This window comes from Zootermopsis nevadensis, unplaced genomic scaffold (assembly GCF_977971745.1).
Source record: "Zootermopsis nevadensis isolate Lab colony 2312 unplaced genomic scaffold, Znev_1.0 Znev_ptg000001l, whole genome shotgun sequence".
NCBI lineage: Eukaryota > Metazoa > Arthropoda > Insecta > Blattodea > Termopsidae > Zootermopsis > Zootermopsis nevadensis.
This window is the reverse complement of record NW_028259133.1, coordinates 20,061,417-20,074,589: the sequence shown is the minus strand read 5'-3', so window position 1 is coordinate 20,074,589 and position 13,173 is coordinate 20,061,417. Positions and strand designations below refer to the sequence as shown.

Sequence of the window (13,173 nt, the reverse complement as noted above, 5' to 3'; positions counted from 1 at the left end):
GTTAGGCTTCCACTGAAACGATCCAGAAGTGCGTCGTTATCAGTTACCTTCAGCACAGCACGTTCCCCTCGCGGACGTCTTCAAATAAGTTCTGCTGGTATTTATTCAACGAAGGAATAAAACCTTCGTACATCAAATTTGTCACTTCAAATGTAAGCCAGATTCTGGAACGCGAATGCGCGTACAATCATCAGCAAAGCAGAACGTGAAGTTTTCAACGGGCGGTGTACTTCAGGATGGCTGTACGTATAGCAACGATTCCGAGGAACATACTACCTCCATTTTCAGAGTCTGAGGGTGTAAGATGGGAAGGTTATTGGGCAAAAAATGATGGCCGATGCAGTTCTCCCAAACTCACGGGGAAACGCGAGGAAACGAGTGGATTAACATATCCAATGAATCTGATTGAAAGCCTAAACAAATCATTCAGTATAACTTTATTGCACTCACAATGAAGGGCTCAACCTATTGCTAAATCTCTAGGTCTTACGTCATGACAAACGCATTGCCGAAGAAATTAGTGCATTCAGAATTCTAGCTGGGACTAACTTCCCAGAAATGTTCATAACACTGGGAGTATTCAGTTTTTTTTAAGAACACTGAACCAACTTTCTTTGAACTTCAAAAGTTTAGGACCTGTGCCAGGATCATATGACAGCTGTAATGAATCGCTGGTCTCCACAAAATTGTGGAAAATTTTGGCCATCTCAGCGAGTATTAGCATCAATTTAGTATTGCTACATGAGGTCAATTATCAAATATATGCACCCACCACATCCTCGAATCCTTCTACTTAACTTTTTCTAAGTCCACTTTCCGTTCTTACATGTAAATAAGAGGCAATACTTCAATGATAATCGCTCAAGTAGTCAAGAAATTCCAAGTCGTTCACAAGATCCCACGAATGGGCCTTATCCTAAGCCAGCTGAATCCAGTCCACACCTCCAAATCCTTCCACAAAGTACAGAGAGTATGCGTCGTTACGAAGCAACCATCAATATACACAGCATTTCCATGACGAGAGTAATTCATTCTCGCCAGATGCTACCGGCCATAGCGTGAAATTGTCGACGTAACAACATAAGCTTCGACTCATCGCCCGGGAGACCCCCAGAACGCTAGGTAAAACGTACAATGACTCCACGAATGTGATTACCCAAGCTTTATTCGGTGGTCCAAGCACAGGAGGGCGACAGCCAATCACAGGCGTAGGCCAAGCCGTTTTATACCAGGAACACATCGATACCCCCGATGTGACGTCAGAACCTGTTGCCAGGGAGACCGGCGGAAGGCGGGAGAGTTTGTTTTGCAACCCACACCGAGCCCGCGCACCCATAAGCAAGCAGCTAGAGTCACCCTGGACGCCCACGCGTTTCCTGGTCCGACCATAGCACATTTCACGCTCCCCTCAAACCCCCTTGCTCAGGATATTGAGTTGTTTATTTCCTTTAATGCCCGCCAGGGTTCAGTCCAAACCCTGCGACAGATGACAGGCTACCCGGGTGCGGTTCCATATATTCGATTACGTTCTGTGTGAAAAATTTCTCCATGAGCGCTATTATAGGGGATAATCATCTTCTATGGCGCAACAGCCCAAAGTCGAGCCTTCGCCGCCTCCTTTCGGAGGTTTCCTGGACTTAAAGTGTGCGTTTACGAGTACCGAGTTACAAGCCCCACTGCCTCTGCACAATTTCAACTCAGTCCTGATCTGTCTACTAGAGCCATCTAGTAGCGAATCAGCAGAGACTCAGGTGAGAAAAGGCCGCTGAATTTTGCTTACGAAACATCTCGTTTCATGGTCGTAAGGTAAATCTACGACATGGGACCGAAGGCTTTACTTCCCCTCCGAAGGCGGTAATCAGACAGGCTAATCAAACAACCCGCCCGCATACAATTGCGACAACACTGAAGGGAAATTCACTTTAATTAATGCACATAATTATGACGACTTCAACGCTGCACAACAATCAGTGCAATTTTATGCTAATTTCATACGTATTGCACCAACAATATTTTAGGATAAGTGAGATTTCATGTTCTTACGTCGGCAAAGTAGAAAGTTGAGTCGTCTAGCTCAGTGGTATTTAAACTTTTTTTGTTCGCGTACCCCCAGATACAATTTCTCTTCAACTTTGTACCCCCAAAGTTGTTGGTGTATAATTCAAGTTATACATAATATACAATCTACATCTAAAATAAATTAAATAAATTACATTACTGATTATTCAGTGTTTATCATAAAATAATATATATATATTTTTAAATTTCACGTACCCCCTAAGATGTCTTCGCGTACCCCCAGATAAAATTTCTCTTCAACTTTGTACCCCCAAAGTTGTTGGTGTATAATTAAAGTTATACATAGTATATAATCTACATCTAAAATAAATCAAATAAATTACATTACTGATTATTCAGTGTTTATCATAAAATAATATATATTTTTTTTAAATTTACGTATCCCCTAAGATGTCTTCGCGTACCCCAGGTTGAATACCACTGGTCTAGGTTACTGCACCGTGTACTCTCTCGCCTTGACGGTGAAGGCAGTAGGCATCTCCGAAACTTACGTCAAAACAACATGTCGCAACATCACAAAGACTGGAGATTTCTCGCTATCTTGAAGTAAACGCACGACAGTTCGAGAATTGTCTCTCTATTCCAGACTTCGATTTGTTGTCATGGTATTGACAGTTTTATCTTTTTTTATTTTGATATTATTGGTTGACAGCTGGACAGAACGCGGATTATCCTGAATACTAGAATAGTAGGATAACCACTAGGTACATGGCGACAGATCCTGCTACCAAAACGACGTTATCAAATATTTATTCCTTACAAAACGGATGAAGGAACAACCGAATTGCCTCTATCACAAACCTTGCGTGAATTCTCCGACGTAACTCAAGTCTCAAATAAAATCTTGTAACACGGATTGAAAATGTGTATTCCTAATGCGTTCTTAGTGACACGTGGCAGGCGATGACGTCACTAGGTTCCAATAATGTCGCCCAACAGAGCAGCAGAAACTTCCATTTGTGTGCTTAGACGAACGCGCTCAGTTATTAAATGTTATATAAAAAAAAGTCACCCGCGTAATGGAACAGTTTCCTCCACAGATTACAAATGTCGCACGTACGCAAAGCTAAGCAACGAATGGAGAAAAAAAGACATCAACATCCCATTCAGAACAGTGCTGCTGACGCGGGCGGATAAGGAACTGTGCGCGATACAGGAAAGGCACTTGCAGCAAGGAACTCCAGCGTGTTATCGGCCACGCCCATGTTAAGCAAAGCTGGTCGGACAGGCACCCAGTAGCAACCAAATCCACAGCCTCCCTGTGTTCTGCTCCTTGTCACTCGTGAATACTAATATTATCTTCAAAAAAAAAACTATGTTATCAGACATTTTCAATCCACGTTCGTGCCTAATTCAGTTTTCAAACAGCGCATCTGAAAATCTTCGTTTCCTCGGACAAAGACCAATTTTCTGCGCCCGGAGGGACGGTAGAATTATAGTGTTTTCGTACATTTCACAACCAGAAAAGAATACAAATTAATGACTTCTACAAATCACAAGACGCCTTTGAGTACACTTCATTTCTGCGATAAGGGGGGGGGGGTGAAATTTCAGTTACCCGAACTGAAGAGGAGGAGAGCCCTTATTATTTGTAGCCCCTGGTTCGTTTATCACGTGTTACCATCACCAATTTAAATCAAAAAAAAAAGTTCACCTACGAAACGAACCAAAGACGACCTGAGACCGGGGGGGGGGGGGGGGGGGCGAAGCCCACATACACAGGGAACTGCAAAAGAGTCTCCACATCAGTGTACGGAGACTAGCAACTTCTCAAACGAATGCGGGCTCTTCCAACAACAAACGGCCCCCATGTCCTGAAATAATTTCGAGACGCCATGTGGGAAGATGAGTCCACAATGGCCTACACAACAAAAGAACTGTATAAGACGATTATATTCCACCACATCATAGCGCGTCTGGCACCTGACGCCATGATGTACGGAAATCACACACACACACACAAAATCTTCGACGTTGTGCCAAGGACTCCGCTGATGAGTAGCTTAAAGTTTTAACACCTTTCGTGCAATGCCCTTCTTCTTAAAGACTAAAGAGGACTTCTAACACCGACTTTTCAGCGACGAAACCCACAAGACAGTGACCTGTTGAATCACGACAGTACAGATGTAATATGAAAATAATTAAACTTACTCAGGATCGTGTTCAAGACGGGGGAAGGACACATGATTTTGTCAAAACACCCACCTGGTAGATTAGAATACAATATTCGGATGGTTCTTCGGAAAACAGTACCGAATTATCAATCTAAAATCCACTTCCTGTTCAACAGCGGTCTTTTACATCAACAGTGCGAAATCTCTGGGTTCAATAACTAAACCTGGCGTCAGACGTTGACGTAGAAGGAGGAAAACAATTTTTAACCTTACATTTAATTTTGAATCAGTGCCAATACATGCAGGGTGCAGACACGTCTGATCGTTCAACGTGCATCAACGAGACTGCAACTCTTTGATCATATTCCAGTCCATTTAAGCGCCCCTCCCTCGACTGATGCGTCCACATAGCAAGCAAAACTAATAACCTGGACGACATCGGGGTCTCGTTATCATGGGGGACGAAGCTTGCACGACGAGGAAGTCCGAGACGGACCGACGGGCGCCAACAGTGCGCACGGCACAACGCTGCTGGTCGAGTCCCCATCGACTCAGCCCCTCTAGCAGATGCTGTGACATCTATGCGTTCAAATTGAACGCCCAAAAGTAAGGCCAAATTCCGTATTAATTCATCCAAATTCTGTATTCACCCACAAATAACCTCTAGCAGATGCTCCGACATCAATGCGTTCAAATTGAACGCCCAAAAGTAAGGCCAAATTCCGTATTAATTCAGCCAAATTCTGTATTCACCCACAAATAACCTCTAGCAGATGCTCCGACATCAATGCGTTCAAATTGAACGCCCAAAAGTAAGGCCAAATTCCGTATTAATTCATCCAAATTCTGTATTCACCCACAAATAACCTCTAGCAGATGCTCCGACATCAATGCGTTCAAATTGAACGCCCAAAAGTAAGGCCAAATTCCGTATTAATTCATCCAAATTCTGTATTCACCCACAAATAACCTCTAGCAGATGCTCCGACATCAATGCGTTCAAATTGAACGCCCAAAAGTAAGGCCAAATTCCGTATTAATTCAGCCAAATTCTGTATTCACCCACAAATAACTGCCACTTATTAAGTCCAATTGTTTTCACCCACAAAAAGTGTCAACAATTACTTCATGCTCTGTATCTATTCACAAAACTGCCACAAATATGTTCAAATTCTGCAGCAATTAACAAACGAAGCCAAACCCAGTCTTCCTGCGTGCACCATTATTAAAAATAATACTTTTTCACGTGACAGCGAATGCTATCCTCAAAGACACCCGAGGTCATGACGCAAGCACTAGGACCAAGCAGTTTTAAACAGCGGAAGAATTAGCAATAAACTGCTCACGAAAGAAAGACTATGGTGAAGGCGACTTACGAAAGCAAGACATCAAATGAATAAGTGATTAATACAGCACGAGAGGTTAGAACAATAACTGAAGAACCATCATACATGGAGAGTTGCCAATGAAGGCCACATATAGGTGAATAAACGATGCAAGATCGTCAACAGGCGAGGAAAAAAATCCTTAAGAATATTCCAAATGTGGCATCCACTCGCCTTGGCTAAGTCGTAGTTCCTTGAACGAAGCATTGTGTCGTGCGTGTTTATAAACACCACTGTTTACGATTACCATCATATATTATATAAACCTTTTCTCACATATTTAACCTTGTCCCAAATGGGCGTAAGGACCGACAGATTACCATTTCTCTCAGGCGTTCAACTGAAAGCAGTCGCGGGAAATTTGATGCCCGCGAGGATAAGGTTGGCGATCCGTGGTTGCAGTATTTCCTCGCTAGATACACTGCAGAAGTACGTCTTTATTTTTCATACATTCATTTGTTACTGGTCTGGTAGAAGTTTACCAACGTTTCGGAGGTCCCTGCTGCCTCCATTATCGGGGCAATTATCAACAAATTGCAATCAAAATCGGCAAAATCCCTACCAACCCCCATCGTACCCGGTATGACAATTGTGAAGTCGTAATTCGCGAGGCAGTTCAAAAAGGAAGGAGATGGAGTACCGAAGGAATACAAAACATGACATCATCAGTAAGAGAACATTTAAAGAAACCATGAGAAATATATTTCAGACAGGAGTGAGAACGTGGTTGGGGCACGGAATGGACGGAGGGGGGGGGGGGGGGGGGGGCAGGTGCTCTAGACACGCAAGGCTCTGACGTCATCCACCTTATATCTGATTTGTACTGTACACTGCAGTATCTGCAGTAATTCCCAAGACGTCCGTCGCATTTATTTATTCATTTATTTGTGGCTGCCATGTTGGACTCCACAGTTGCAACGCCAAGCGGACTTGCAATGCAGATACCAAGATTTCGTAGGTACATGCCACCTTCTTCTTCAGTAACGAGCTTAAATTAAACACAACGCCATAAAGGAGTATTAGGATGGATGTTTTCAGCCCTTCGGGCTAGATAAATGTCAGCTTCACGCCTAGGCCGCTTTACCCCCCCACAGCAAGTCTGGACTATGGTGTTTCAGAATCTATCGTCTCTGCCGGATATCGAACCCCAGGTCTAACGCCATTATAACAGAACTGGAGCGATTACACGCCAGTCGATTACAGGAAATCCAAGCGTTTATATTTTCAATTAAACCCGAGTTTCCGCGATAGAACGTGTAACTGCCCAGACACGTCTCATTTATGACTGATTACAAGCAAATGTGGGCACAACCTTTTCACAGAGAGATGGCTGCATCATACAACCGAGTAGACAAAGCTGAACCGACGAGGTGCGTCAAGCCTTTGGCAGGGGAAGGGGGGACAAGACCAGAGCCACGAACTATCGTTAACAGCAGCAACGAAGTGTTGGGAAAACGTACACTCTCCATACACTCTGTAAAGTGGGTTACAATCATATTAATTCGCGAATGAAGTAACGTAGATTAAATTGGTGGAATATCTGCTAATAACCAGTCCATGTTCATCTTTCTTCCAGTTTTCTACCAAAAACCTGTACATCAAAATACAATATATATCCTATTCAAAATATATAATATAATTCAGGTCTATACACAAACTTTATTTACAAATTTTAAATTTTAACATCTGTAAATAAAGTTTGTGTATAGACCTGAATTATATTATATATTTTGATTATAAAACACAAACATGACGCATTTAAACCTTAAATATATCCTATTGTTTCACTTACTAGCTTGTGAGTATGTCAAAAAGACCTCCGACCTCAATATAACACAGACCGAGATTGATTTGAAAGCATGTTAGTGCAGAGAATAATTTCGAAAGACAGATTATAAAGATGGCGGCCTTATGGGATATTGCGCCGTGTACTATAGAAGTTGACCGACGTTTCAGAGGTCAACTTCTACGAGACTACACGGCGCAATATCCCATAAGGCCGCCATCTTTATACTCGCCGCCGCGAGATCCTAAATTTCCACTGAGACACAGGAATTATTAACAACTGGTAGGCAAAACCTTCATGAGAAGTTTGATCACGATGATAACACTCGGGGTGCTATAGGCCGTCACGTAACACGTACAAGATGGGAAATTGATAGCAAATATTGAGACCTTCCCATCACAGAACAAGGACATTTTCGTACGTCACCGGAAGCTGACAGTCTGGCGATCCTCAGGAGTGTAATGGCACTTCCGGTATACCAGATGGTGGTCACGACACAATATCCTCCCCCTTCCATCCTTATTGTTCTACAACCGGCGTCACATTTCTCACAGTAGCCACTCCATAACGGAAGTCCTCCTAACCCTCTCCACAAGTTGATATTGATTTCCACACGTTACTTTAAACTTAAAACCTAACTTAGAGCAGGAAAATGTTGGTCTAAAAGGACAGCAACTCAGTGTGCGGCATTGCCTTAATAACAGGACGACAATTTACCGATCGTCTGTCCTGCAAAATGCAAATGAAACCGGTCGATATATCGAAAGCGACAGTGGAACCAGGGTTCCGGAGAATCTGACGTAAATACGCAAAAGTTGCGACAAATGCAGATGAAAACATTAAATGTGATGAACAAAATAATAAACAGGAATCCCTTACCTCAAACTTTGTTCAATTGTTCACGATGTCCACCGCCAATGACCAATTTAATCAAAACCAAAATGCAGGGCAGTATCACAGAATTCTGATAATAATTATTATATAAGATAAGTACCTGTGATATTCTAAAACGTTTTTAACAGCACAAAATTATGTATTCCACGACGCACTTCTTCTACAAGCGATTCACAGCTCAGCTCTTTCCTCAATAACGAAAACAGATTGTTGACGGCAGTAATGAAAACACAACAATGCAGAGTAAACAGATGACGTAACAATTTAAACAATGTTGGCATGGATCTTACACACCTTCCCAACGCTTTTTTGGCAAATGACCCTTCAATATAGACGTATTTACGTCAAAAAAATGTTTTTGAAACATTTGCACGCAAATGGATATTCCCAGATCCGTACACCAAAATTTGACAAATTACAAAATTCACGCGTAAGACTTACACTAGCAGGCAGGCACAACACAATGAACTACACTGTAAATACTCGGTAGATAGAAAAAAAATGGCTGAACAATGCCTGTGAAAGTAACAATTGTAAATGTTCCAAGCGAATGTTTCCCCAGTTCATCCGCTGTCAACAACCCAGCCACTCTAGCGGGATTCAGAAGTACTTCCTCGCTACAATACTTGTAATACACTCCCTGAAGATGGCAGGATAAGTTCGCAATATTGCCGCTTAAATCAGCAGCCATGTTTGAAAAGCGCTTTAAACTTTTTGACGGCGGTGAGCACGAAGATGGCGGTCCTTGGGTTCTAGCGACGTGTAGTCTGGTAGAAGTTTACCAACGTTAACAGAGGAAGTTTGTAAACTCCTAACAGACTACAGGGCGCTCAAATGTTCATGATCTGACAATAAGCAACTGTTTCAGAAGAATAAACAACGTTGCTTGGTCGATGATCATTGGCTCTTAATGGGTTTTAGGCCAATTATGAACTGAGACTATTTATGAATGTGTTTTGACAGTTGCTAGGCAACCCACTTAAGAGATTTCTGGCCTTGCGTCTATTTACATGTTCAACATCTGCTACTAAAGGATTTTACGCCTTCTAACAATAAGTCGCTTTATTTTCCCAACATTCTTGTCGCATAGCACATTTCTTCGATTTTAAAAAAGCGTCCTTGATTTAGTAATAGGTTTTCAGGGGGGAAATACTAATTACAACAGGAATTACCAATATAAATATATAAAAATTCTTAGTATTATTGCGACCGATTGATCAGCTGGTTTTTTCATTCGTCCACTGAAGGTCTAACTCAATTCGTTCACACGTTCAGATATTCTACAGCGGCGTGTACTCGGACGTTCACAAGGATACGGCTGTTCTGACGCACGACTCGCAGATGATATTCCACATGTCGGGATGCTGGGCGCTGCTTCTGATTCTTTTTAACAGCTCTGGCCTGCATCCAGTACAGCTGGAACAGGAAATCGGGACGCGTGAGACACTTCCTGCTAGTCGAAACCTCGCGTCGAATGACACGGCAACTGTAAGTTTTCGGTTGTGTAGCTCAGCGGTTAACTATTTGTACCACATACTTGAAAATTTAGGGTTTTGTGTGATTTCCAGAATAAACAGCGATTTTTTCCTTAAAGAGCTTTAACAAACGGATCTTTGTAATGGTGAAGAGTCGCGTTTTCTTTGCGGTACGGACTAATTCTTATATATTATTTAGAGGAGAATCGGCCTCCGAATGTTAGTAAGAAGAAAATACGATTCTAACTAGGTAAGATATGTTCTGTTACGATGACTTCTTCGCTACCAATGATCAGTAAGTAACTACAGACCAGAATCCCTCCTGATACACCGACAGTGGCTAAGAGAGCCAAGAAAAAATTCCCGACTTCTGTGAAACAAACCGTGTTCACAAGAACCCGCTTCTCGTTCGAAATATCGTTACATAAACATTGCATTACATGTAACTGCTGTTGGATGCCGGCATTTTTTACATTTAAAAAAAACAATCTTCAGGTAATTGTGTTATATTTTTGATTTTTCTCTCTGAAAGCCCAAACAAACCTAAACTCCATTACGTCACATACGTTCATAAAAAAAAAGCAAACTTATCCACAGAGAAACGCCAATCCCTTCTACATATTACATGTCTATAATAGAGTGCGCCTAATGATGCTACCCGCACTACTACTGCGTTCGATAAGTTGCCTGTCCTTACGGCGTTCGCATTTCTGCAATTACGGAGGGGTGGATACAAAGAACCGACGTCCTGGTCATAATTTACTTGCCTATAAATAGAAAACATGACAGCAATTATTCAGCGGAATTATCCTGTATGCACACCCACAAGCACATTAAGGTTGTCTGGCGGCTGTGCCACCACGACTAGGAAAGGCGGCTACCGATGCACTTATAATGCATAGCGGAAACAAAGTTTTCACTGTAATTTCTTCGATTTTTACGGATTAATCCCTCTGCCGTTTGAATCCAGAATTAATTTCCGACACTTCGAACGTCCTTCGACAGTCAGTGGGACTGTCACAATAGGCCCATTGCCTAAGGACAACTACAAACTGTTTCTAACTGCAATAAGAAATGCTGTCCGCCGAATAATGCACAAAGGGCACGATAATATTAAAATGGATCATAAATAATGTTTACTCGAACATCGGCTTCAACGGGTTAAATGAACTATCCAGACACTTTCAACCCAGTGTACTCACTAAGCCAATACGTTCAACGTCCTCGTGTCCGTAATAAAATTCCAGGTCAAGACGTGGGAGTGGAGATATAACGCCTTACATTCTATCATCGTCTCCAGAGCGGTCAGCAGCTACACGCTACAGACTTCACCCCCATGTAATGAACCCCCCGTACCAAATGGGCCCCAGACCAGGTCTCGTGCAAACTGTGGAGAAGAAGAAAAACTCCCCATCCTTGCCAGAGATCCAAACCCTGGTCGTCCAGCCCGTATCTAGTATAATAACACAATTACCTGGAGATTGATTTGTGCACGGAAATACGAATGAATGAATGAATTTGTTATGAAATCATTGTCATAAGTGCTCAAATTATGACAGAAAACATCGTCGAATATGCAAAACAAATTACGGACAGCGATAAATTTCTTACGCAAATGGATGACTTCTGAAATACGTAACCTACATATTAAGGTTACTGAACAGGGTGGCCTCAAGACTTAGTGCCAAATTAAACTTGTTCATAAATGCATTTTTGAAATAACTTTGTACGCTTCATGGTTGTAATTATTTCCACATAAACTACATCACTACATGGGAGCAATATTTATCGATTTCAATTTTGTCGGCTTCCTTGCCTTTGGTGGGGTTTTTTGTTCGCGACTGGACGCCGTATTGTGTTTCTATTGTGAAGTGAGATGTTTTCGTCGGCAACTTTCAGATGTGTTTCCGGTAAGGTTTCATTTACGTGTAAACAAAAGCAATGGTAACTGGTCACTTGAAATAGCTTCCACATAATTTATCCTTGGGTTATTTAGCAATGCTAGATACATTATCTTCTACAGTGCATACAGAAATTTAATCCAATCTACAGAGAGTTGCAGGGGCCTACAGCGCTTACTAAGTTACATTCAATACTTCCCAAACTTAACTTTACCGCGAAGCCACGCCTTTTAACTTCACTCGCGTGGATTTACAGTAAGTCTGGAAACCGGTCGACAAGAACGAAAATCTATTTCCACCGCCTGAACCCAAACGGAACATTCACCTCAACATTATTTCGGGTGGGATTAAACAGTCCGCCCAATGATATGGGCGAACAGCGCGGAACATTTAAAAAGCAAAAAAAAAAAATCACATAAACCATGGCGTGCGGCGAGTTTACGACTTTGCGTTTTTTGAGAGAACGGAAGCCGACATCAGCAGTTCATAAGCGTAACTGCGTTTCAATTGCGTTTACTGTCCCATTACTTTGTATAATACCGGATACTGTAAGCTTAAAATAAACGGTTCGTTCACATGAAGATAACTAAATGAATATCGCCCGAAACAGCGCTCCGTGCTTCATGGCATGTGTACACGCGGGGCGTAATTTGTTAACAGCTGGAGAATAAGAAAGGTTTTGTGCATTTATCTTTAATGATTTCAACATAAATCTTTCTCTTTACACATAATTTCTTTGGAATCTTCACCACAAATTGTACATCATACTTCGCAACCATTAAGTCTTGTATGTAACATTAATAATGTATAAAATGTGTACCTTAAATTATTATCAGTATAATGGCGCATTCATCAATGCCAACAGCATGTCAATTAGTTGATCTATCTCGTTAGTAGGAATTACTCGTATAGTCTGTCATTACGGACCAACACGGTTCTGGAAAGAAGTTGGTACTATCGAAATACAGATTCTGAGCCCTCTGAAGTCTGTTTCAATTATTCAGTAAGTTGTGACAACATAAATCAGTTCTTCTTCCGATGGTCAAGGCGTTCGACGTACTTTTGTCAAACACCGCGCTTCATTACCATGTTCATAACAGCCTTGCCATTGACCAGAAATTCCTGTTGCAACAGGAACGTAGTGTTGCACCACGAGCTGCAACAGAACTTGCGACAGACAAATGGAAATGATGGCGAAACGGACAGAAAATCAGGGCGTGGCACAAACATTTAACTGCAAAGATATAATCATGACTGGCACATGTGAGCTTACTGTTAGTGCGAAGTGTTGCGTGATTTACATTGAATCTAATATCTGCAGGAATTATCTGGAAATAATTCGCAACATTGTCTTAGTCGGGTAAAGCTAGACAAAGAAATTACTTCGAACTATATTTTCTTTTTTTTAAAAAAAAGTAACTATGCACTGCAGAATTTCAAAGTAAAAGCTACTTACAATATAAACTGGCACGAACGTACGATCTAGACCAGTGGTATTCAATCTGGGGTAGGCGTACCCCAGGGGGTACGCGAAGACAT

At 41.8% G+C, this 13,173-nt stretch overlaps 1 protein-coding gene across 5 annotated transcripts in view; it reads right to left on the bottom strand.

Moving 5' to 3' along the window:
- Positions 1–13,173, bottom strand: part of brat (tripartite motif-containing protein brain tumor) — a 125,544-nt gene that overhangs the window by 16,256 nt on the left and 96,115 nt on the right. The window contains exon 1 of one of the 5 annotated variants that reach the window (XM_087345876.1): positions 8,359–8,448. The exons of the other annotated variants lie outside the window; for them this stretch is intronic. The gene's annotated coding sequence lies outside the window, so the exon portion shown is untranslated. Of the gene's footprint in view, positions 1–8,358; positions 8,449–13,173 lie in introns of those variants that run through there. 5 annotated transcript variants of the gene reach the window in all.